The 27,835-nt window shown below is 34.5% G+C and overlaps 1 pseudogene; it reads right to left on the bottom strand.

Annotated features, from left to right (window-relative positions):
- LOC145681045 (uncharacterized) overlaps positions 1 to 22,700 on the bottom strand; it is an 82,718-nt pseudogene extending 60,018 nt beyond the window's left edge.
- Between the last annotated feature and the right edge of the window lie 5,135 nt (positions 22,701 to 27,835).

Genomic DNA, 27,835 nt, shown 5'->3' with positions numbered 1-27,835 from the left:
TGGCAAACATTGTGGAGGTATCGATTGGCACTGTATCCAATGCCACGAGGGTATACACAATTCATGGGCAAACGGCGTCTGGAAAGCACAGCAGTGGTAGAAAAACAATCCTGTCAGATATGGACCGGAGGGCATTAAAACAGATTGTAGCAGCTAAAAAGAAGACTACTGCAATGAAAATTACGTCTGTACTCAATTCCGGCCTACAGAATCCGGTTTCATCGAAAACAGTGCGACGGAAATTTCATAAAATGAAAATTCATGACAGGGCCGTTATACTTGGTAGCCAAACCCCTGGTCACAACAGTAAATGCGTAGAGGCGTATCCAGTGGTGCAAGGACCACAAAGCGCGTACTCATGACCAGTGGAAGCACGTAATGTGGTCCGATGAATCGACTTTCACCTTGTTTCCAACAACCAGTCGTGTTTACGTAGGTATATGGAGAACGCCGCCGCAGGCCTAAGATACAGACTGTCTTCTCGCAACAGTAAAGCATGGGGGTGCTTCTGTTACAGTATGGGCAGTAATATCGTGGTTTCCTGCAAGTCCCATCATATCCCTGCACGAAATGATGAATGCTGAGGCGCATGAGGCCATTTTGATGAACCATTTTCTACCCGTGGCCCAAATATTGCTCCCTGATGCTGATGGCATCTATCAAGATGATTTGGCATCCTGTCATGCTGCAAAAACGGTGAAATCATGGTTTGAGAAGCATGATCGGGAGATTCCCTGGGTCCACAATCGCTAGATCTAAACATCACTGGGCAATTTTGATGTGAGTTAGAAAGGCGTGTTCGGTCTCATTACCCTCCACCAGGAACCCATAAGGATCTGGAGCATAGTTTTGGAGGAACAATGGCACAATATTCCATAAACCACGATTAAGGAGATATATACGTCCATTCCACGTTGGATCCAAGCGGTTTTGGACGCAAAAGGAGACCCCACACCATACTAGGTGTGAGTTTAACAGTTTTGCAAACGTTTTGGATTTTTTTTGTCCAACCCCTGTACCAAGTCTGAGGTTCCCCATTCTTCAGTACGCTCTGCAGTATGTTCTCCATTAGTATATTCAGACCACTTTCAACTTGGTTCATTACTAGAAATACAAAACTCAAATCACTCTAATATGTGTACGCACTGATTCATCTTCCTTATATAAAGTTCGTAAATCTAATGCTTGAACTCTCCTCCGCACAGACTGCGTCAAATGATAGAAACAGCACTTAACTTTTAAATATTTTTGACAACTTCATCAACACCATTTCGAAGCCGATCGCAATATTTAAAGGGTCAAGTATCATATACTTGGGGACACATACTTTTGATACTACGTACCTCTTAACTCTCTGAATATAATTAACTTTTCCAAAATGAGGAATTCCTTTCTTTCGCACACACTCTGAATTATGTCCAATAACTTCAGTGGGTCTAGATGTCCGTTTGTAGCATCCATCTTCATCTTCAGTTCTAACGTATAGACTGTAATTGCTTCTTGTTACTGGTAGGATATGCCTTATGAAATTGATTGAATATTGAATCTACATTCATTTTTGAATGATATACTATTCAAAAATTGGTAATTCTTTAGTAATTGGGGGCCAACTCTAATGAAGACAGAAAACAACGTTCCCTGTAAGACCTTAACCGGCTTTCACTCGCTAACGCTCGCTTGATAATACTGTCAGAATTAAATGTTATTAACCTAACCTAACCGAATATTAATAGAATATCGCAAAAAAGGTCGGTTAAAAATTAGGCCCCTTCAAAGCTAAACATTAGCCCAAAAATTATATATGTATCCATAATGATAAAATAGGTTTTCCCCTCTTGGATTTCTTCCGCTCTTGGTTTTCCCTCTTGGATTTCGAGTTATTATTTCTGCTCTCGCAAAAATTTTGCTATTCTCTGCTTAGATTCTGTACCTCGGATTTTATCTTTTGACACGGCATTTCTCCTTTGGCGAGTGATTTGGGCTAGCTCTTATAGAGTTTTCGTATAAAATATATAATTAAACTTTTCGTTATTCATATGGAACTCTACTTCGAACAGAATAAAATACGATACCTATAATGTCCATTGGGAATGTATTTTCTTCCAATTTAGATAATCTAATTGAAAAGTTTATACAACATATAATCAGTAGATGGCAAGCAAATAGTGTTTTAACATTTATCTACAGACACACGGTAGGTACGAGTTATTATTTCTGCTCTCAGCAGCAGGAAAAATTAGAACACTTTCTATTTTGGAATAATTAACAACATGGGTATAAGAGCAGTATTTTAAGATTTTAAGGTAACATATTTAATTGTACCACAATTATTTTCTCGTATTATAAATATATGATTGTAATTTGCTGCTTTACATTTGTTTTTGTTTCACTGTATTAAATTAAGATAATTTTTAAATCTAAAGTTGGGAATCCTTCAATGGATACTTGACTGGAGCACATAAATCGAAACTGAGATATAAAACACATTGAGAACGATTCCACATATTCTTTAGTCAAAATTGAATAATGTTAGATTTTGAGTATATCTGATAAATGTCGTGCTACCTATTGTCATCGTCTAAGGCATAATCAGAGGGTCAGACCTCTCCAGAACACTTAACATTGCCTAGAAAACCATGCGTAACAACCTGAAACTGTGATCGATCTTTCAACTAGTGACGATTTCAGGGAGTTGCTCGGAGAGGAATTTCTCCCCGAAATCACATCTCCTATCGTTCTCAATATATATTTCCAAATTTTTGTAGTACTGTTTTGCATCTTCAGTGTAATATAATTGAAACTTCGAAATCTTCTGAAATTATCACTGTTTTTAACTTTCAGATATAAAGAACCAATGTCCTCTTCCCCCCAGCAAAATACCTAGTAACAGTAGTGCCTATCGTTGTTTCTATTTTTCAAAGTGACAATAGCACGAAAAAGAAATTGTGATTGTAAATAACGGTAATGATAATCAAATCATAAGTTCCAAATGATTTATGGCTCTTATTCTCTCTCTCTCTCTCTCTCTCTCTCTCTCTCTCTCTCTCTCTCTATATATATATATATATATATATATATATATATATATATATATATAAGAAGGGTGTCCACATGAAACCTCTCTGATTACAAATATTAATTGCATAGAAACTATTAGTACCAGAGAATAACGGTTTGCGACCTTTTGAAGAGCAACTCAAACAGTTTTTGTTGTTAATTGTTAGTTGTTACTATTTGTTGCAGGTGTTCAGTAAGAAAGTTTATATGAATTTTTGTTATTTGTTTCAGGTGTTCATGAATAAAGATAACAACAGCACAAGAGATAGTGCAGTGTGTGCTATGGTCGGCTGAGACTAAATCACCATTTACCGTGCAAAGGAACTTCAGACGAAAGCACGAATATGATCCACCAGATAAGAGCATAAAAAAATGGTTTGATAAGTTTTTAACCACGGAGAGTATCAACCGACTTAGCTCGGGCAAAGCATTAACGTATGAGGAAACTAGATGAGGTCAAAGAGACCTTCAGTAGAAGCTCAACAAAGTCAGTTCGCAGAGCGTCACTCGAGCTGATCATTCCACGATCAACTGTCCCTAAGATAATTTATAGAAGACTTCATTTGTATGCATATAAGGTGCAAATCTTTCAAGCGCTACACCCCTATGACCAACCGAAACAAACCAGATTTGTAATGGAGACTCTAAAAAGGATCGAGGATGATCTCGATTACTAGGGGAAGGTAATTTTCAGTGGTGAGACAACCTTCCACGTATGAGTCAAGGTGAATCGTCTCAATGTCCGCATTTGGGGTTAGTAGTGTAAAAATGATCGATCTGGCTCATAAGAGGCCAATCCAGGTTCCGCCTGATCCGAAGTACTCGATAGTCCAGTGTCGCACGACACGTTATGACCCACGTACCATCCGACCATGGAAAATGGAGCACCCAGAAAACTCGTTCTCTTTTATGACATTTTGGGGGTTTATTCGTTCCCTTTTATGACCTATTTTTCAACCCCTATTTTAACATAGCAGACTACGAACATAGCATATCTGACAAAAAACTATGAACACATTTTCCAACACTTATGTATCATAGCAGAAATCACATGAGACTACGAACACGTAGCAGAGCTAACAAAAGAGTATGGCATATTTTTCCACCCCTATTTCAACATAGCAGAAATCACACAGAGACTACGAAAATAGCAGATCTCAGAAAAGACTATGAACACATATTTCAACTTTTATGTAACATAGTAGAAATTATATAACACTACGAACACGTAGCAGAGCTAATAAAAGAGTATGGCATATTTTCCACCCCTATTTTAACATAACAAAAATTACATAAGACTATGAATACATAGCAGAGTTCATAAAAGAGTTTGACTTATTTTTCCACCCCTATTTTAACATAGCAAGAGTTACATAAGACTATGAGCACAGGAACCACGAACGTATATTTCTGCAGCACCCCAATGTAAAATAGCAAAGACTACTAACCTAACAGAATAATGGAGGTGTTCTCGTTCCCTTTTATCGACCCCTGTGTAACACAGCAAAGATTACTTAAGAGAACGGTGACATAATCCAATAAGAAATTACACAGAGACTACGGACACCTATTTTCGCCACTCCCTATATATAAACAGTATGGCTTATTTTTAAACCCCATTTAATACAACAGGGAATATCAACCAATAGCAGGAGTATACCAGTTCCCTCTTATCAACCCCTAAGTAACACAGCAGAAATTATAATTCAGTCATCTAGTACTATATGTTACAAAAGTACTGACCATCGAGGTCAAATATCAAATATTTAAACCGAATAACTCGTAAACGGAGCAATATATATAGGTGCTGTTTCCACATTTGGTAATGAGCCACCAACTGCTACATTTCCCAAAAGTACTGACCATCGAGGTCAACGGTCAGATATTTAAACCCGAATAAGTTTTAAACGGAGCCACATATTTTGGGGCTGTTTCCACATTTAGTAATAGGTCATCAACTGCTACATGCACCAAAAGTACTGATTATCGAGGTCAAAAGTCAAATATTCACACCCAAATAACTCGTAAACGGAGCAACATATTGAGGTACTGTTTCCACAATTAATAATAGGTCATCAAGTTCTACATGTACCGAAAATACTGACCATCGAGGTCAAAGGTCAAATATTTAAAGCCGAATAACTTTTAAACGGTGCAACATATTGAGTTGCTATTTCCACATTTAGTAATAGGACAAGTGCTACATGTACTATTAGTACTGACCATCGAAGTCAAATGTCAAATATTTAAAACACAATAACTCGTAAACGGAGCAACCTATTGAGGTTCTGTATCCAGGTTTTTTAATAAGTCATCAAGTTCTTCATACCCCAAAAGTACTGACCATCGAGATCATACGCCAAATATTCAAAAGTAAATAACTCGCAAACGGAGCAACATATAGAGGTAGTTTCCACATTTAGTAATAGGGCACAAACTACTACATGTTTCAAGAGTACTGATCATCGAGGTCAAAGGTCAAACATTTAAACGTAAAAAGGGACAGATAAATTTGACTGACCTATTTAATTTTGTACCAAAAAGAAAAAAGCGAAGAAGGAATAAATCTGAGTGGCTTATTTACTTGGGTATTAAAGAAGCCAAGAAAGGCCACTTTAAGTAGTTTATTGTTTTATGCCTTTCTGGGCTATACAAATAAACGAAAAAATAAATTTATACCAAGTAATAAAAGCAAAGATATGCCATTTTACTTAGTAGGGAATTTTATATCATTCTGTGCTATTTAAATAAACAAAGGAATAAATTTGTTATAACCAGAAAAGAGCAAAAAGAGACCATTTTAAGTAGCTCCAAATTTATGTAATTTTTGTACTCCTCAATTAAACGAAGAAAAAATATGTGTGTTCTACTTTTTGTAACAACGAGAAAAAACGAAAGACCATTTAACTATCTGAGTATTTTAAATCATCTTGTACTATCTAAATAAATAAAGGGATACAATTTTACCAACAAGAAAACGCGAAAAAGACCATTTTAACTAGCTTCGAATTTATGTATCTAATGTACTACTCAAACAATCGAAAGAATAAATATAGCTGTTCTAATGTACCAACAAAAAAAGCGAAGGATCATTTTAGCTAGCTGAGTATTATAGATCATCTTGTACTACTTAAATAAACATAGAGATGAATTGAGTGGCCTATTGAATTTTGTACCAACAAGAAATGCCATTTCAACTAGCTCAGAATTAATGTAACTTTTGTACTGCTCAAATAAACGAAGAATTATATTTGAGTGGAGCACTTAGTTTTGTAACAACCAGAAAAAAACCCGAAGTGCATTTTTAACCAGCTGCGTATTTTATACCTTTTTGTAGTATCTAAACAAACAAAGCAATAAATTTGTACCAAGAAGAGAAAACTGAAGAAATACCATTCGAACTAGCTCAGGATGTTATACCTTTCTGTGCTACTCAAACAAACGAAACAATAAATTTGAATAACGTATATACTTTTGACCAAAGAGAGAAAAGCGAAGAAGAAACATTTTAACCACTTTAGAATTTCATACAATTTTGTACTATTTAAATAACGAAAAAAACGAAGATCCAATTTGACTAGCTCAGAGTTTAAATAAACAAAGGAATAAATTAGTACTACTCGAAAAAAAGCCAAACATGTACCCTATTCCATTTTATAAGAAAGAGAGAAGAATGTATTAGTATAAAAAATTGAAGAATGGTCCATGTTAACTAGCTGTTTTATACCATTTTGTACTATTTAAATAAACAGAAGAATGGATTTGTTCTAACCAGAGAAAGCAATAAGAGACCATTTTAACTAGCTTCGAATTTATGTAATTTATGTACTGATTATAATAAACGAAAGAATAAATATGGGAGTCTACTAAAATTCTCAGTTAAAATGGCATTTCTCGTTGGTACAAAATTGAATAGGTCACTCAAATTTATTCCTTCGTTTATTTGAATAGCAAAAAAAGGTATAAAATTTTGAGCTAGTTAACATGGACCTTCTTTGCTTCAGCCACTCAACTTTACTCCTCGTTTATTTGAATAGCACAAACATGCACAAAATGCAAAGTTATTTAAAATGGTCCTTCTTCTCCATTTCTGGTTAGTGAAATCTATTTCTTTGTTTATTTAAATATTACAAAATGATAAAATATACTCAGCTAGCTAAAGTGATTCTTCTTCGGTTTCTTCTCTCGTTGGTACGAAAGTAAATACGCCACTCAAATTTATTCCTTCGCTTATTTGAGTGTACAAATGGTACAATAATTCTGAGCTAGTTAAACTAGCCCTTCTTCGCGTCTTCACTTTGAACAAATTTATTCCTACGTTTGTTTACGTAATACAAAAGCTATAAAATTCTCAGCTAGTTAAAATGGTCCTTCTTCGTTTTTTTCTGGTTGGTACAAACTTATTCCTTTGTTTATTTGTGCAGTACAAGAGGAATAAAATAATGAGCTAGTTAAAACGATCCTTCTTCGCTTTTTTTTCGTGGTTGGTACAAAACTAAATGGGCCACACAAATTTATTCCTTTGTTTATTTTAGTACTACAAAATTATATAAAATTCTGAGCTAGTTAAAAATGTTCTTCTTCGCTTTTTTTGGTTAGTACAGACGTATTGCTTCGTATATTTGAATAGAACAGAAAGGTATAAAAAGCTGAGTTAGTTAAAATGAGATTTCTTGTTTGTACAAAATTAAATAGGTAACTCAAATTTATTCCTTCATTTATTCAAGTATCAGAATATGGTATAAAACACTCAGCTAGTTAAAATGGTCCTTTTGTTAGCTTCGAATTTATGTAATTTATGTACTGATTATAATAAACGATGTTCTTGTTGGTACAAAAACAAAGCACATCCAAATTTATTCCTCCGTTTATATCAGTATTACAAAATGCAGACAAATACTGAGCTATTTAAAATGGATTCTCTTCGCTAGAATGAGATTCTCTTGGAACAGAAGTAAAGAAGCCAACAAAATTTATTCATTCATCAATTTTTTCTGCTTTTTACAAAGTTGAATAGGTCACTCAAATTTAACCCTTCGTTTATTTGAATCCCCTAGAAAGGTATAAAATGCTGAGCTAGTTAAAATGGACCTTCTTTGCTTACGTCACTCAAATTTATTGCTTCCTTTATTTGAGTAGCACAAAAGGTACAGAAATTCTGAGCTAGTTAAAATGGTCCTTCTTCGCTTTTTTTAGTTGGTACAAAACTAAATGGGTCAAACAAATTTATTCGTTTGTTTACTTGAGTAGTACAATAAGTATAAAATGCTGAGTTATTTAAAAATATTCCTTCTTCGCTTTTCACCGTTGGTACAAAAGAAAATAAGACACTCAAATTTATTGCTATGTTTGTTTGAGTAGCACTAAAAGATATAACATGCTGAGCTTGTGAAAACGACAATAGTTCATTTTTTCTTCTTGTTACAAAATTGAATAGGTTACACAAATTTATCCTATCGTTAGTTTAAATAGAACAAAAAGGTATAAATTCTGAGTTAGTTAAAATGGTAATTTTTTCGCTTTCTCTGGCTAGTACAAATTTATTCTTTTGTTTATTTGTATAGCACAAAAATTATTAGTTAGTAAAATGGTATTTCTTTGCTTTTTCTGTTTGGTACTAAAACTAACTAGATTACACAAATTTATCCCTTCGTTTGTTTAAGCCAGTCAAAAATGGTCCTTCTCAGCTTTTCTCTCGTTGACACAAAACGAAATAGAACACCGGAATTTATTTATTCATTTCTTTGAATGGCACAAAAAGGTATAAAATGTCGAGCTAGTTAAAATGGACCTTCTTTGGTTCTCTTTTGATTGGTACAAAAATAAAATAGACCACACACATTTATTCCTTTGTTTATTTGAATAGCACAAAATGGTACAGAAATATTGAGCTAGTTAAAATGATCCTCCTTCGTCTTTTCTGCTTAGTACAAATTTATCCTTTCCACAGATTTTCTTTCTTTTTTTTCAAATGTATTCCATATTTGCTGTATTCCGAAAGTATAAATTCATATTCACCTTTCGATTAGAGTTAAGAAATGTATCTTACGATACTAATTTGTGTAAATATATTCGGTTTTTAAGCAATATTGAGTGTCTTTCCTACGAGGTTTCCCAATGATCCCCATTGGATGTACAGTAGAATCAGATATTAATTTACCTCGTAGGGGAAGAAATAAAGATAATAATTTACCCTCAAATTTACCAAACGATAAAAAAATCCATGATGTTTTATTTGAAAACATGTTCGATTTTGTTCGAAAACAGCTGAATAGTACTCATTCTACCTTTTAAACTACGTATAACTTGAATAAAGAATGGAATCTTACGGAAGAAAACCCTTATTATTACTATTCTGTATTATAGTTTCGATAATATGTCATTACCTTCATCAAGTACAGTTTATGGCTACAGTTTATATGTTTGAGAAGTGACTTCATCACATTTTCGCAAATATATAATTTATAATTTTAGTTTATAACCTTAGCTTATTGAAGTACAAATTAATGTTATAGCAAATATAATCACAAGTTATCGAAATACAAACCAAGGTTAGAGCTTACATATTTCAAAAATTCTACTTCGATAACTTCTGAAATATGTAAGCTATAACTTTAGTTTGTAGTTCGATAACTTCTGATTATATTTGCTATAACATTAGTTTGTACTTCAATAACTTTTGAAATATTCAAGCTACAGGCTTAGATTATACGAGGGATTAATCAAAAAGTAAAGTTACAAAGCCTGCAGTGAAACTTGTATATACTATTTTATACAACCAATACAGATAACAGATAGTACATTCATTAGGTTATTTTTCGACAGTCTTAATATTTTTTCAGTCACTTCTCGCATCGTGGGATTTTGAAGATTCACACCTTTTTTTTTAAAAAAAAAAAAAACTTGTCCTTGCGTGTTCTGACACATTGTCACGATGCCTGAAGCTACGAGACGGCTTTCTAAGTGTTCCTTCAAGTGCAGCAACAGGTGAAAGTCTAATGTAATCATCCTGTTGATCATTCAAATTTGAGAAATATCGGCCTTGCAACCTTAATTTTTGATCTACCCTCGTACTTTTATAATGTTTCTCTGACGAAGACAACTGATATATTGCCTGAACTGAACGCATATAAAAATGTAATTAGGTACAAGTATTTTCTTTGGAAAGGTTTTATTTTCATTTATGAAATACGGAGTGCATTCTTAAATTTCACAATGATCCTCATTTCTTGGGTTAACGTCCATCGAGAAAGTGGATTTTACGCCCCCTCCCAAAGACGATTTTCGAGTTATGTTCCACTATAGCTTTCGTAAAAAATATTCTGTTTTGAGAGAATGTCGCGAATTATGTTTTAACAGGCTTTCCACAATCAATACTGCTTTGGGAAGAAATCGGCCAATAAAGAAGGAGTAATTTTACTCCTGCTTCATTTTTAAAAAATACTCCTCGAACATTTCGTGAAGAAATCTCTGAACTTTATGAAATAATGTTTGCAAAGGATAAGGCGATAGAAACTTTATTCTTACACAATTTTGAAATGCACTTTGAATATACTGTATGTTCAATAGGTGACAATAACAAGATATTGTAATATTCATGTAAATAGACTTGGTAGACTTTACAGTTCTGGTTCTATTGTCCTTAACAAAAAATTTGAAATATGTTTCTATTCCGAAAGTCTTAATGGCATGTATACAAGTAGCAATTTGTATTATCTTAAATTCATATGACCAATCATTCCACATGGAAATTATTGTTATAATATGTTTATATCTCACCAAATTCAGCATATTACTAGGTAGGAATGATATTTTTTTCTGTTGAAAGTTATTTTTGAGTTACGGAGTTGGGAATCCACAGTAGCGGATGCCTTACTTCTAACGTTCTTTGACTAATAATTGCAGATGATAATAAAGATACCAATACATAATACGTGACGTAAAGGTGAAGTAGGTAGTACCTTGAGGTCGAATCTTCATTTTCTTATTTTAAGATATAATAATAAAAATAACTGGTGAGTGTTATTATGCGCCTCGTATTACGATTGTGAAAAAAAAAGTAAAATGATTTGAAATGTCAATGGAATATACGTTTCATAGCCCTTTCATGGTGAAGAAGATTTTTCTTTTTTTTTTTATCATTTTTTAAAAATATGTATTACAAACGCCTAGACGCTATACCGTTCAACGAGTTTTAAAATGTCCTTCAACATTCTATCTGACTCACAAATAAGGATTATTTACTGGAGGATGAAATTAGGAAAAAGAATTGAGATTTGTTTCTCAAACTACTCTGCACTGAGAAAAAGCCGTTCTCCGGACAGCGGTATATTGTACAAATATACGTTATCCTCTTGCTTACTACAGAAATCAGTACGGAGCATACGTTATCCGTATGCTACATAGGCACTTCCCTTGGATGTTACATCATGCCGTTGCAGGATGTCTGACATCTAACAGTTTTCTGTATATCACATGCATATACTTACGTTACATTCCTCAGCTGTATGCTATATACGTCCATTTGTATGTGAGATCCTGACCGCCTATATTGTTTCATACGGAAAGTACGTATAGATGGAACACTTATACAGAAAGTATTATAAAACATGCGTTTTCAGTTATACGTCTGTTGTACGTTAAGTCCGAAAACTACAGGAATTACGCATGTAACCTATCTTTTTAAGTACGCCATCTACAGTTTTTTTCTCATCGTGATGATTTGAAGTAGCTTACTATTTATGAATCAATATTTCATTAACAACCCTCAAATATAGAATAAATCATTTGTTATGAAAGAAAAATTCACATCAGTATGATTCTCTTGAAGTAAGTCTTATTGTCACTCTTGATACGTATCACAAAGGAACCTCTTGAAGTAACTTTCTTTGTTACTTTTGGTATTACTATAAGGGTTTCTCTTGAAGTAATATGTGTTGCTCTTGGTACTTACTACAAGGAATACTTTTCAATTAAGTTTCATTACTCTTGTTATATACCACAATGGAAACTCAAACTCTCGTTGTTACTTTCGGTATGTATCATAACTACTAAGATATACTCTGGAAGTAAGTTGCATTGTTATTCTTGAAATGTACCACAACTCTTGAAGTAAATTTATTAACTCTTGATATGTATTACAAGCAGAATTTTTGAGTTTACTATAAAGCACTTATATTTCATAATAAACTAATTGTTGCTTCCAAGCCCTCTGCTCATTCGCAAATTGCCTACACGCTAACAACATGTATTGCCATCAGGTAAAACGCAGAACAGCTAGGTACAACTAAGTAATTAGCCTGACTGAACTATTACAAGTGTGACTGACAGACTGATGTCTCTTGTTGTTATTACAAGGATATTTTTAATAATATCTACAGCTTAATTGCGGAGAACTTTACTTCTATTTATGATACAAATAAGAGATTTTTGTTTCTACACACATGTTGTAGTATTTAAATACTATCAAGTTTTAAAGGGAACAGACGGTATCTAGCCCTAAAGAGCATAGGACTTTATATATATATATATAGTATTGAAGCGATCGTAGCGATCTTCTGCCATTGGACTCGTGTCTCTGTATTTATACGATAATCATTGTTAAACTTATTCAATTTTAATAAATCTTGGTATTTGCACTGGCGTCGTTAGCTTTTTAAATCTTGGGGGGTCGGATGAATCAAAATCAAAATCCTTTTTCCGACAAAAGTTATATATACAAACTAGTATAGTTTCTTTAAATATATCTGACTAAAATCTGGGGGAACGCGTACCCCAACCCTCCTCTGCTAACGACGCCCATGGTATTTGGCTCTGACTAACCTTTCAAAATAACTCTTTTCGGAATCTACGAAGAAAGCTGATGTAAAACCCACCCCATAATGAAAGTTGTTACACACATACCAGACAATTTTCCTGTATAAACTAAGTAAAAGTTATTAGATTGTATTAGAAACATAGTGTACGTTTTGTTTACGGGATTATCGGTTAGGTTCATTATCGGTTAGGTTGAAATAGATCTAGCATAAGCAGGGAAAAATGATGACGCCGGGTCAAGTGGAGGACAGACATTTAGGGGCGGTGGGATTACTTTTTGTATACCTAAAGTAATAGTTTAATATTCCTTGACCTACATTACAATACATGTTTGGGATTCAGTTGGAAGACGGGCAATGTCACTAAGTTCCCTGAATCTCGAAGTATCCGTATTTAAGTAATTCTAGATGCAGTATCAGTACTTTCCCCTGGAAAAATAGTTTGATGGATAATACTTGAAAGTTATATTTGAGTCTCTTTCCTCCCTCATCTTGTCCCTTAGGATGCGTATTTGAATGGTAATGACGTTATAAGAACTCAGCTTAACAAAGTGGTAACTATGTGCAAATAATGCAACTATTTTTCTCACAAAAAAATTACTCTCTCTTAAATTTTGCTGGGACGCGCATTTCTATCAAAGTGTATGATAAAGACGCAGGTAAACCTAAGTGCTAAGCATGCACACAAACGAATTTTAAAACTTTCAATAGTTTCCTCACTTTAGAGATTTGATGAATAGAAAGTGGGGAATTAAAATATAATAGAAATGGCTGCCTCTCATAGCTCTAAGAAGTAGACATTTCCGAAAACGCTGTATCAGTACCTATCTATTTTTGTCTCACATTTAAAATTCTCTGTAAATCTTACAACGCACATTTTAATTAACGTAACACAACAAAATCCCAGTTTGAGGTAGTATTAACTATGTTCAAAACGAAGTTTCGAACTATCCAGGAGCCCACTCATGGCTGTATGATTAGCGACATTTCTTTGGAGCGACAGACCTAGGTTTGATTCTTGACGGCAACTCATTTGGTTCAAATCTCTCTTTAAACTCTAGGTCTACGTCTCATATAGCCCCGATGCTGACTGAGACGCTAAACCCCAACTCAACAACTCGAATGATTCATCGGTTTTTGTATGTTGATGAGATCTGCAAAGTCAACTTGAGTATGGAGAGACAGTTACTTACAGAAATTGCTTCCCTTCTTCCGCCTCAGGAATGGAATTTTTAAAAGCACTAGGATACATGTCCAATTTTAATAATGAAAATTTTATAAACTGCGTTTTACGTTTCTAACACCTCTTTCATACGATGTCACCGAATAACGTCTTTGGATTGCATTACTGCTTGTGAAACATTGTTTTAAATTGGAGCTTTCGTACGAAGACACCGCAGTTGTCGTCACTTACCGCCCTCGCGTAATTTTCAGTGTCCGTCACTTGAGGAAAAGCATTGCTTTAAATTGTGGCTTTCAAACAGGGACATTGCAGTGACCATCACCGCACAAGGTTGCAAGTATATCTAGATATATATTATACTGATCAGACGAAACACGCACACTTGACCTTTCCGTAACCTGCTCTAGTCGCGAGTTTTCCATCCCTCCCCGACGGGGAATTTTTTAACACAATATAAAATAATAATAATGAAAAAACTTATTTTATGCATACCTTTAATTCGTTTTTGTATAAATTTTAATAAATTTTCATATTGCATATGCTGTTAAGAAAGACTTGAAATGCTTCAAATTCACGATCTTTTTTATATTGTTTTAAACAAAGTTACAAAGATGAGTTTTGAGTTTTACAATATGCGTTGGTGCAGTAATGAAAGAAATTCGTTTTGAATTTTCTTCCGTAATAGTTTGAATATTCAAACACTAAGTGGAATAACTTAAGACAGTGGAAATGCTTCTACGAACTAAATGAACCGGACAGCCGCCGCGTGGACACTGCAATCTCGAACTAGGAATGGCTATATGTGTGTGTATTTCTGCATGTTCCGTGTATTTCTGTGTGTCCTGGCAACATAATCCAAAATTTGGGCAATAAAAGGAAAATAAACATAAGAGAAAAAGAAACCTCGGTGTCTGCTGCAGGTTGTCTGGTTCATATGTTTTTCCACAATCAGTGACTGAACTCCGTAACGACTCTGGAGTGATTGCGTATGAAAGGACAATAATACCTGAGATACTTTTATTTTGCCACAAATTTTTAATCTCCTCTGTCTCTTAAGACACACATTTTAATCAAACTGATATGATTAAAACTTCACTTTGAGGTAAGTAGTAACTATAAATAAAGAAAATATTTCAAACGGTTAAACCGTTTTCCCGTGATAGGTCACGGACAAGATCATTTTTACTTTTATATACGCAGATAGAAAGGATACCAAATTATTAACTTAAAATTTTCACTTAAATTTTCGAGCAACAAGTGTACATTCTGTTTGACATGTCCCAGCTATGCTCACAGCTTGGAGTTAAAATTTGTCAAAAATTAAAGATTAATTCACAAGCATCTCCCGACTCAAGAGTTTAAAAGAATGTTCTACAATAATTTATGTAAAAATCATATTTGATTTTTGAGCAATATGGTATGTATTTCCTTTGAGATTTCCCAATAATCCTCATGGCATGTGGATTAGAAACAGTGAAGATAAAAAGATGGATTACGCTCCCCTTCCCTTCTCCCACCCGCAATGAAACATGTTCCAAAATAACCTTGATTTTTAGAAAGATTGATTTTGATGGAAAATGGCTGAATACTACTCATTATACCTTTGAAACTATGAATAACTTAAATGAAAATATAATCTAACTGAAGATAATACTAATATTACTATTCTGTATTATAGTTTCGGCAACATATAATTGCTCTCATCATACACACTATGAAAGTACGTGTATATGATGACCACGTAACATTTTATGAAATGTAAAAACTGTAGTCTGATAATAATTTCATAATGTGTTTCATGAAGGCAACAATATGTTGCCGAAACTGTAACTGGACGATTTGGGCAAGAGGTACCAGTTGTCGACTGGAACATGATGGTAGTGATGTGAAGTGGAAAATTTTCCGCTATATTTTTTCGGAAAATTTTTCCGTTTTAAAAAATGTCAGTAATCAAGTAACAATTTCTCAGCAATCATAAAATTGGTTGAATTCATGTATAGAAATGTTAAAAAGTGAAAGATCGTTCAAAGAATCTGAAAATTTTCATGGCTCTCACAATTGTCAGTACTGTGTACGAACAAGTTAAACAATTTTTCATGAATCGAAATATTTTCCGTCTTATATGGAAAAAAATGAAGAACTTTTTATGAGACGGAAAATTTTCATCATTTTGAAGCAAAAAGTAAAACAACTTTTTGTGAATCGGAAAGTTTTATTGCTCTGTAGAAACAAGTGAAAGGAACTTTTATAGATCGGAAAATTTTCATCGCAATGTAGAAACAAGTGGAAAAAAACTTTCCATAATCCGGACAATTTTGGATATTGTCTATAGTGATGTTTGGTGGAAAAGTTTCCACTATGTCTAACTGCACATAGAGCAACAAAGTTGAATTTCTGTAGAGGAAAGTTAGTCAACAACAAATTATAATTTTCCAATTAGCTTTCGGGAACCGGATTCAATTATTTAAAATTACAATTTATTAAAAGTCATGAATAATTTTCGATTCATAAAAACATACTCCACTTATTCCTACATCCTTGTTTAGCCGTAAAATTTATTGGTAATAAACATTGTCTTAAAATTTTTTATGAAGTGAAAATCTAACGATTCTTCATTTCAAGAATGTTTCAAAAACTTCAATGCGTTCTTTCCTCAGAATCCACATATGATATCACAAAATTATATTTCGTCAGTTTAATACGCGTAAGACGAAGTTTTCTCATAGCTTTACTACTTTTCTAGATTTACATACTGCAACATTTATAAATAAGTAGATATAATATAAAGTGCCTACTATAAATTTGACTACCCAAAATTCGAGTTTAAGTAAGTCATGAAAGCATCATTTTCTGGAAATAAACATTTATTTATTCATATAGTCATTCAGAAGAAAGTGAAATATAACTAATAAGGAAGCTGATTTGCGTAATTGTTCTTCCAATAAAATAATAAAAGAAACATAAAAAGCTGCACTATTAGCACTGCGTTCTAAAATCAACAAGTAATTTCATTTTAATTTACAAAATAAAAAAACATATTTCTTCACGAACTCAATGTGTGTTCCCTGCAACTTACACACATGCACACACAGACATAGAGAGAGAGAGAGAGAGAGAGAGAGAGAGAGAGAGAGAAAGAGAGAGAGAAATACTGTATATTTTTACTTCCCAACTTGAAATAGAAAATTTTCTGGTTTCCGAAAGCTAATTGGAAAATGATAATTTTTTGCTGTCTAACTTTCCTCTATAAATTGAATTTTATAGCTGAATGTGCAGTTAAATATAGTGGAAAATTTTCCACCAAACATCACTATACATAATATCCAAAATTCTCCGGATTATGAAAAGTTTTTTCCACTTGTTTCTACATCGTGATGAAAATTTTTCGATTCATGAAAATCCCTTTAACTTGTTTCTACAGAGTACACTGAGAAAAGGAAATGTAGGTGACGGACTTAAAAAGCTAGGTTACATGTGTAATTCCTGTAGTTTTTGGACTTAACGTGCAGGAGACGTATAACTGACAACTCATGTTTTATAATACTTTCTGTATAAGTGTTCCATCTATACGTACTTTCCGTATGAAACAATGTAGGCGGTCAGGATCTCACATACAAATGGACGTATATAACATATATCTGACTAAGGTAACATAAGTATATGCATATGATATACGGAAAACTGTTATATGTCAGACATCCCGCAACAACATGATGTAACATCTAAGGGCAGTGCCTATGTAGCATACGGATAAGGTATGCTTCGTACTGATTTCTATAGTAAGCAAGAGGATACCAGTAGTACTCCCCCCGTTGGCGCGAATGACTCATCCTCACTCTCTTTTATGACCGGGATTTTTGATATCCGTTCCCTTTTACGGCTAAGATGAGTGCTTTGGTACCTCGATTCTGATTGGCTGAGAGAGGTCACGTGACTTTAGGCCCCACCCAGGCGGGAAATTCAAATTTCCAGGTCACGTAGTATGACGTCATGAGTCACCCCGCGGGAAATCCCTCACCCGGGATTTTGAAATTTGTTCCCTTTTACGGGTAAGATGAATGCTTTCGTACCCTGATGCTGCTTGGCTGATAGAGGTCACGTGATCTGAAACCCTGGGATTTTGGAAAATCGGGTATCTTCTTTGATGTATACTTTGGTACTACGATACTGATTGGAGGATAGAAGTCACATGATTTTAGACCCGCCACACAGTGAACAGATTACATGGTATAACGTGTGGAAATCCCTCTCTCATTTGTTTCATTTTATGTGTAAGATGAGTACTTTGGTACCTCAATTTTGATTGGAGGATAGAAGTCACATAATCTTACCCCAGCCCATGCTAGAAATTCAATTTTTTTTAGGTTACGTGATATGACGGTGATCACCCTTGACCTGGATTTTAGAATTTTGTTCCCTTTTATGGTTATCCTTTTTGGTACCTTAAATTTCCCATGGAGGGTTGAACCTCCTCCTTAAATAACCCTTTTTTAGGTATCATGACATTGTACAGAAGTTTACATTAAATATTATCGTCCTCTTTGACAGATAAGATGATTACCAGCTTTCTTACCATGATGGAGAGACAGCCCGCCTAATATGTTTACGTATGGAGATCCTGTCCTTGAATTAGTAGCCTATGTCTCTGAAAGGAACAATGGTGTAAGAGGGGTCCATCCTTGTCGCATGTAGATTTCTTATAGCACATTGTTGTGAGTTTAAGCAATTTTTTTAAACGCTCAGTAAGCGCTTGATTAATGGAAACAGTGTTGCAAGATTTTTCTTACCTAAACTGCTCCGATTCTTTTCGAAACGGTTCCGCAGAGTGCAAGAAATTTTAAACTAAAATTGTTTGGAACTAAAAAAAATTGTAACTAAAAAATTTTAAACAAAAATTTTCAAACAAAAAAATTTTCGAACTAAAAATTTTGAAACAAAAATTTCAATACATTTTCGAACTAAAAATTTTAAACAATTTTTTTCGAACAAAAAAATTTTAAACTAAAAACTTTCGAACTAAATTTTCAAATCAAAAAATTTTCGATCCAAAAAAAATTTCGAACTAAAAAAAATAAACAAAAATTTTTCGAAAAAAAATATTTTAAACTAAAAACTTTCGAACTAAATTTTCAAATCAAATTTTTTTCGAACTAAAAAATTTTTTAAAAAACATTTTCGAACCAATTTTTAAAAACAAGTTTCGAACTAAAGATGTAAACCACATTTGAAAATTTTCAAATCAATTTTTTTGAACTAAATTAAAAACCAAATTTTGGACACTTAAAATTCTTTAATTAATTTTTCGAACAAAATATTTTCAAACTAATCATTTAAACCAAATTTTGAATATATTTTCCACCTTAAATTTTCAAGATTACCATTATTTGAAAACAAGTGTTCATGGTTTTAAGAAATAATAAAACATATTTTTTTTTTCAGCTTGTATTTTAACGAAAGGTATGTGCTCTTCTCATACAATTTTATTAACATAATAAATACAGGATCTAGTTAATGAATATTTTGGAAGTGTCATCATCTTCGAATCTTGTAGACGTATCCTGTAAAGAAAAAGAAGAAACAACGGATTACTTTATGAGTTTCTTTCTTTTTCCTGAAACAATAAAAACGGGTCAATATTCATAAGAGAGAAATAAAACTTAATCGTAAATGATGGATCTGTTTAGGCTCATCTTCCTCCTCGGGTACGAGATGACAGCATTTCTTCCACTGATGGTGGTATTGGTGGTTTATGAACTCTTCTGGGTACTGCATTTTTCTTGGTGTTGCTCCTTTATGGTCAAGGTTTCTCCTTGGGTACGAGATGACTGCACTTCTTCCACTGATGGTGTTGGTGGTTTATAATCTCTTCTGGGTACTGCGTTTTTTTTCTTCTTGGTGTTGCTGTTTTGTGGTCAAGGATGAAAAAAGGAAAAGGAAAAAGAAATGGCGGCCTCATTGAGTGTTTACAGTTTTTTCTTTATCATCATCTTTTTCCAGTTCCAACTTCCGTTTTTTAACGTACCCGTACGGGACCGTATCATAGGAATTGAGTTCTTTAAATCGACGTTTTGTGTATTGAATGCTGTACATTTTTTCTTCTTTGCGTGTGAAGATGGTATGGTCTTTGCTCCAGTATATTTTATGGGGGATGGTAATGGTGACTTGTCCACGGCATTGATTTGTAATCATTTCTTTTAGCGTGTTGAAATTTAATTGCTGTTCTGCATCATAGTTTAATGTAAATCCTCTAATTTTACATACGTAACTGGTGACGTTGGTATCTGGATTGTATATTTCTAAGCTGTAATTTTTCGGCCCTCCACTGACAAATGTCTTGATGTACGCTCGTTGTCCATAAGACTCCATCTCATCCGATAAGCATCTGTTCAATGGTTGGCTCCCTGGGCTTTTCTGTAAAAATCACAGAATCCGTGTCGAAATATAAAACACGTTCCTGCAACATTTCCAGGTACTTGTACAGTTCCAGACGTGCCTGACATGTTGTAAATGCACCTAACACGACATTGGTGTTCCGGTTTTGAACACGCACATGTTCATTGTACTCCCAGAACGCATACAACATCGTATCATTGATGTGAATAATTTGATGGCTTTTAATGTCGGGGGAAGTGAGTTTTTCATAAAATTCTTCCGGCCGATCAATAATTGTGGTCTGGCTAAAGTTTGAACGCTGAGAAAGCTTTCCCCATAGAGCGTTAACACAAAGCTTAGATAAACTTCTTCGTGCAGGATTATTTTCAATTTTGGTCGGATCCAATGCAATACCTTCACGTTCCAGGACGGTTTGTATAAATTTTGATTTGTCTTCTTCGGTCACACAGGAACTGGGCCAGTCAGAAGCTTCCATTTTCGATTTCAAAAACGTATTGATGTATTCCGTGAACAAGCCACCTGTTTTCGTGATGGGATCATGTTGTTCAATGTCATAATCCCAAATTTCAAAGATTTCCACCGGTTGATATCCTAATTCTATTGCCTTCTGTATTTCATATGATACCCATGTTACAGTGAGACATCGCTCCTGATCGTTGTGAGTACACGTTGCTGTAGGGTCTGGGTTCATTTCATCGGCACAAGCAGCACACAGTGGAAACAGTAGTTTCTTGTTACATCGGTAAGGCAGGAGACCATGATAAAGATGGCGACTTGGCAATATCGTCATTTTGATCAGACCATTGACTTTATTTATTGGTGGTATATTTTCATCACCCTGTAGATAAATTCTAGGATGACCTACAGGGTATTTAGCACACTTATTTATGTAAGGATAAAGCGAAACAATATCAAAATATTTTATTTTTTCTCCTGCTTTTTCGTCAACTTGGTGGTACAATTTCACACAATTGGTCCTTCCTCCAAAAAAGCTATCTCTTGGATTTACTGGTCTGCGGTTCATGTACGGATGATTCTTGAGATACGTCGCCATTGCTGGATTTTGTTTCAAGAACTGTTTAAATTTGCACTCTCACATTTCATGTACAATGTACCCCAATTCACACAGTCTTGCATTTTTTCGTTGCGTTCGTTCATAACGGAATTCAATTCATGGTGTCTTCTGGATTGCCGTAGATGGACTGATTACGGCCTGTAGTAATACACACTTTACAGCCGTGATAAAAACAGCCGGCATGCTCATAGATGTGCTCCTCTAACGTCTCAGGATCTTGGTAGTAGCCATCAACATGAAATCCCGCAATAAACACTTCTTTTTGTCGAGCCGCACGTATGATTTGTTTTCCTTCGGTTTTTTCAATGTAGGCCAGCCATTGCATTGCAGCGATCGATTGGGTACTTCTCCATCGATAGCCATGTGCCGGTAGAATTCCAATGGTGTTGGGATTGAGGAAATTCCGGTGGAATACTAAATTAGAAGCACTTGCAATCGTTATCGTCTCCAAGAAGGGATTCACTTTGGTTTCTGCTTCAAATGACGTCATAAACGAAACGCATGCTTGTCGCAGTACATTGACATCTTGAATACAATAGTTGATAATGTCCTTCTGGAAATCAAACGTGTCATAACGATGATCGTTGTACCACTGCATGAATTTGTTCCTGTCTTCGACGGTCATTTCATTTGCACCATAATACTTCGTTTCCGGAAGTGGTCCAATATATGATTGATTTTCTTTGGTGTTGAAGAAATGCGGGAAGTATCCTTTGGTTGCGGGTAAATTAAACGCTTTTTACAATTTGCTTAATGCCATAGATAGGAAGTTCAAAGAGTCAATGAACGTCAGATTATTCAACGTTAAACTCAGTATCTTGGTCCCATTTAATATGACGTCAGGTCTCCATTGGCATTGTTCTACCATGGTCTTTAGAATAAAATGTCCATCGTAGCCCTTCGAGTTGTGAGCGAGACAGAAAATCCTATTTATATTGGGACGACGTTCCCGCAAGCACTGGAGAAAATCATGAACTGGATCCTCTCCTTGGAAAATGTGCTGGCGCTAACCACACGTACTGCAAGACTGCTTGATATTATCGTTTTCAACACACATATAACATACTTGTTGTGCAACCAATAAATTCGGAACGTGTACATACATATTATCGCCAATATTCTTGTCTTCCATGGATTCTATATCGTAGAAAATCAATAAGGCTTTCTTTGCGTGCATGAGTGAAGGAACACCGGGTTTTAAGCATTGTCGATCGGGAAGCATGAAACATTGATGCGATCCCGGAACAATCTTCTTACAAACATTACAAAATATCTCATTACAATCATGAATGCGTTGTCCAGTATGCAAAAAAGAATATACTCTGTAGCATTTAGTACATTTCTTCACCATTTTGCATACAGGTTCCCCTTGATGATATACAATATTACGATGATTATTAAAACATTCTTCGCCGTAAAATTGACGATTGCAGTCGTTGTACAATATCGGCATTTGATTCTTGTCGCATAGAGGTCTCTGTAAACATTTGGAGCACTTTACAGGACAATTTTTCACATGTTCATTACGTTTACTATACTTTTTATGGCACGCTTCACAGTAGAACTTGGTTGCAAAACAAGCAGTTAAAGATTGGATGATGTCAAAATGGCCAGCCAACAAATCAAATTTATGGGAGTGCGATTTTCGTCGTTGGGCCCCTCGTACATGATGTCACGGCCTGTGAAACTGGTATAGACTGTAATTTTATATTCTTTGAGGTATGACTGGAATTGTCGAATTTCATTTACACTGGCACCATGATCCAAATTCACTCCTGCATTTGCACCTAACGCATCGACTTCATCGTCCACAACATATTTCAATTAGCGTTGATATTGCCAATATCGTTTCACATCTACATTCTTGTATGCCTTCACACCATTAGCAATAACAAGGGCGTACGCCAGGCACCTTTAATCTTGATTTTTTACGCGTACAATCCCTCGCTTACTACGTAACAATTCTTCATTTTGAAGTATTCCTTGCCGCAAACCGCCATAGCCACGTGGTATATCCACACGATGAAAATGAACGGTGAATGGTTCGTGCAGGAGAAATGCATTGTTACTTTGTAAAACTCTTTCGAACGAGGCCCACATCGTTTCCAGTGTCATGTTTTGGGCTTGGCGAAAACTCACCCAAAATGGCTTATTGGTGTTGCGTGGTGATATTATCGATAAACCAACCATCGCCTCGTCGTCGACATTGGCTAATAAATGGTCCAGCATTGCTTGGAAACTATTATGCACGTATTGGATAATATCGGTTCCTACGGGCGGTGCATTAAATTGTACTTCCACCATTCTGCCCTCAATGTTAAATCGTCTATAATGACGAGTTATTTCATTACGAACAGTAAAACCCGATTCGGCCATGGTTAAAAAAGGAGAAAACAAACAAACAGGTACAATTACGATAAATGTGTAAGGGAAAAAGGAATTGAGCAGCTTGAATTTACTACAAAAGAAAAGAAGAAAGAAAAATCTTAATCACCTGATAAACAGAAAATCATAACATTCATGATAAATTCTTAACTAAGCAATTCATGTAAAGGTTCTGAGTTTGATTCCCTGGCGGTGACGTTCAGAATCACATTATTAAAGCACGCGTACTAGAAATCAACGTTTTTTAAAAAATAATTATGTTACTGAAATGAGTGTTTTATTGCTGTCATACTGGGAATCAAACTCGAGACCATTGCATCAGCATTTAACTGACCTACCATTCTATAGTGATAAAAAGAATGCATGAAATGAATGAATGTTTCATCAGTACTGAGATGTGACAAGTACGCGTAAGCATTTTTTCCACTCACAACGACCTTTTAAATGATGCGTTTGCAAGTTGAAGAGATTCACCAAGCATTAACGTTACGCATACGTAATTGTCGAAAAAAATCTGTATAGCGTATTTTTTTTATTATTGTGACTAAGCGGTTAGCGTACATGGTTCGGACATGGAAGGCCCTGGTTCAATCCTCGGTGGGTTTGCTTTCCACGTCGGGGGCGATGTCAAGCCTTTTCTGAAATTTAATATTCTCACGCGTTATCATACATTCTTTTCAAAACAAAGCTAAATGGTTGACGTACACACCTCTGGCCCTGGTTCAATCCCGGGTGGTTGCTCGAATATCACGTTAAGCTGAAGGGACGCTAAACTAAAACAATGGTTTCAAAGGGTATCAAACAATATTATTCTCAAGCATAGTTTTAGAAATTTTGTAATGCATTCTTTTTAAAACCAAACATACACATTTTTGGCCATGCACAGTGGGACGAAATGTCGAAAACATGGACAAAAGTCTAATTATTGTGCAATTTGGACGAAACTTGGCTTTTTATTGTAACTGGCCGTGCTGATTACGAATATGATGTCAAAATTGCAAAATTCAAAATGGCGGAACCAATATGGCGGACATCATTTTTGAAAAAATCGTGTAAATAAGTCCAATACCTGTAAATATATGTTTCCAAGCATGCTGATTTCGAATTTGGTGTTCAAATTTCAAAATTTGAGATGGCGGATTTGATATGGCGGGAAACATTCAAAAAAGTCAAATCAATAAGTCCAAAATTTGTATTTACATGCTTTTGAGCATGCAGATTATGAATTTTATTTTACAATTGGGGAATTCAAAACGGTGTATGCAATATGGCGGTCAAAATTTTAAAAAAAGAATTTATAATCAAGTCCGAAACTTGTGTTTATATGTTGATAAGTGAGGTGATGATGAATCGTACAGGGAATGTTCAAAATTCAAAAGGATAAATAGTTGATACAATACGACAAAAATTAGAAAATGAGTTATATATCTAATAATTTGCACGAATATCTTCCGTCCTTCTGCGTTTAGATTTATCTGAAATCTTATCAAATTCTACTGGTGGTCGTCCAGTTGCTTTACGCTTTTCAGTCGTCTTGGTCACAGAGAAGTCTAGCTTTGCATCCAGTCATGATTCGTTTCTCGTTAAGAAATAATCTTCCCGGCTCTTCGCCTCACAAAATTTAGTCTTTAGTTTGGTACATAACACTTTAATAGTCGACTTCATGATTTCCGGTATTTTAACAGGATGCCCACTCTTTTCACTTAGAGACTTTTCCAGATTCTCAACTATGACGATGATGTCGCACTTTAAATGCTGCCTTATTTCCAAAAAGATTTCTTTTCTGGAATACTGCATGGTATTAGTGTCACTAGCAGAAATTGAAAAGAAAATGAAGCTTTCAACATCATATCATAACATACAATCAATAGCATTAGAAAACGGAATAAAATATCGCGTAATTATTCACAAAACATTTCTACTTCTGTATATCAATTTTGCAATTTACTTCATATTGGGCTCAACATTTAGAATTTTCAAATTTTGACATCATATTCGTAATCAGCAAGGTCAATTACTATACAAAACCAAGTTTCGTCCAAATTGAACACTATTAAGAATTTTCCTGCCCTTTTAAATATAGATATGAAAAATTGAAATATTGCAGCCGTGTCTCCATCTGTTGTTCATTGACGGAATAGAAGCTAGTAGAAGGAGTTTGTCGTTTTATCTTGAAGTTAATATAGCCTAGCTTAGAAAAAAAAGGGTAACTGAGTGGAACTCCGTGGAACTTTTAACTTATCTCTTGCTTTCAACTAAATTATACGATTTTTTAAAATTATTTTTCAATATAATTCTTAATTCAAATAACAATGGTTTATAAATCATATAACAAGTGACTATGCATTTATAATTCAGTACATATCTTGCTGAACACCCTCCATTTTCAATATTTGGAATCAGTGTTGACTGCAAACTTGTATCCACGTTTGAACATGCACTTTATTGTTCGTGGATATATCCTAACGCGACACTAATAAACGAACTACACATTTGACCTGCTGCGTCCCTTCAACAAACAACAGCTGACCGATCCCATTGCCGGATTTCAGTAGTGCCAACAATACTCTAGCCAACCCAAAAGATAAAAATCACTAAATCGAACCTTTAATTTTTGGACTTTTGTCCACGTTTTCGACATTTCGTCCCACTGTACCATGGTTCAATTCCCGACGGGCGCTCAGATTCAACATTATGCTGAAGGGACGCTAAACAATATAATTTCTCGTGATTAGTTTTAATGGGTGGGGGTTCATGATTCGTACTCCCACTTTCCCATTCAACTAATTCCACATAGCGTAAATATTACGTACCAAAAGTAAAACAGTGTATTAGTGATCCGCCCAGAAATATGAAATAAAAATGATTTTCGAATCTTGTGTGAAAAATAAAATGTCACTGAACTTACCTCAAATTCAATGAACAAAAAGTCGGTGCAATGAAGACACTTTTAAAAAACAGATCTTCTCACTCGACAGTTGAGAGCGGTGTAGGATTTGAAAAATGAAATTTAGATTTTTAATTAGGTCGCTGTGAAAACGATGTCATCATCAACCAATCAGAAACGAGGAAATTCATAAAATGACATCACAACGATCCAATCAAAACGCTGCTTTTGTCATGAATCACGAACCAAAACGATGTGTAACAATCGATCGTGACGTCATTCACGTTTCTCAATAGTTACAACATCTAGTATCGCAATTCCGATCATGACATCATTCGAATGCTTTCTGCATGCATCACCTTTCGTAAATTGTGACATTTCATTTTCCTCATATTCCGTAAGAAAATATCAATGTTTGCTTTTTTCCATGAATCATGCTGACACGTTCGTAGCAAAACTAAAGTAATACGATACAACATTCGCTGACGCTTGCATTTCAATCATATGTGGTTCTATGTCAACACACAAAGAAGTCTATCAGCATTTTATTTTAATCCACGAACGGAAGCGTTACACTGTCAGATTTATTTTCTTAAAGTATAAGTGTATCCTCTTCAAGGACCATGGTTCGAAACCTACCAAGCATGATTAAATCCGATCTCATTTAAGCGGTTAGCATTCACATCTTTGATTTGAAAGACCTCAGTTCGATTCCTGGAGAAACATTTCTTAAATTTCTAGTTCGAAAATTTTAAAAGTTTAGTTCGATAAAAAGTTTGATTTGAAAAATTTTTGATTTGAAAATTTAGTTCGAAAGTTTTTAGATTAAAATTTTTTGTTCGAAAAATTTTTGTTTAAATTTTTTAGTTCGAAATTTTTTTGAAATTTTTTAGTTTCAAAATTTTTAGTTCGAAAATTTTTTGTTCGAAAGTTTTTGTTTCAATTTTGTTTGGTTCGAAAATTTTTAGTTACAATTTTTTTTAGTTCGAAAAATTTTTAGTTTTGGAATTGTTTTGGTTAGTTCGAAAAAATTTTAGTTT

Source organism: Thermobia domestica, chromosome 1, assembly GCF_964235325.1.
Source record: "Thermobia domestica chromosome 1, izTheDome1.hap1.1, whole genome shotgun sequence".
NCBI lineage: Eukaryota > Metazoa > Arthropoda > Insecta > Zygentoma > Lepismatidae > Thermobia > Thermobia domestica.
The sequence above is the reverse complement of the archived record's forward strand: the minus strand, read 5'-3'. Positions and strand labels throughout refer to the sequence as shown.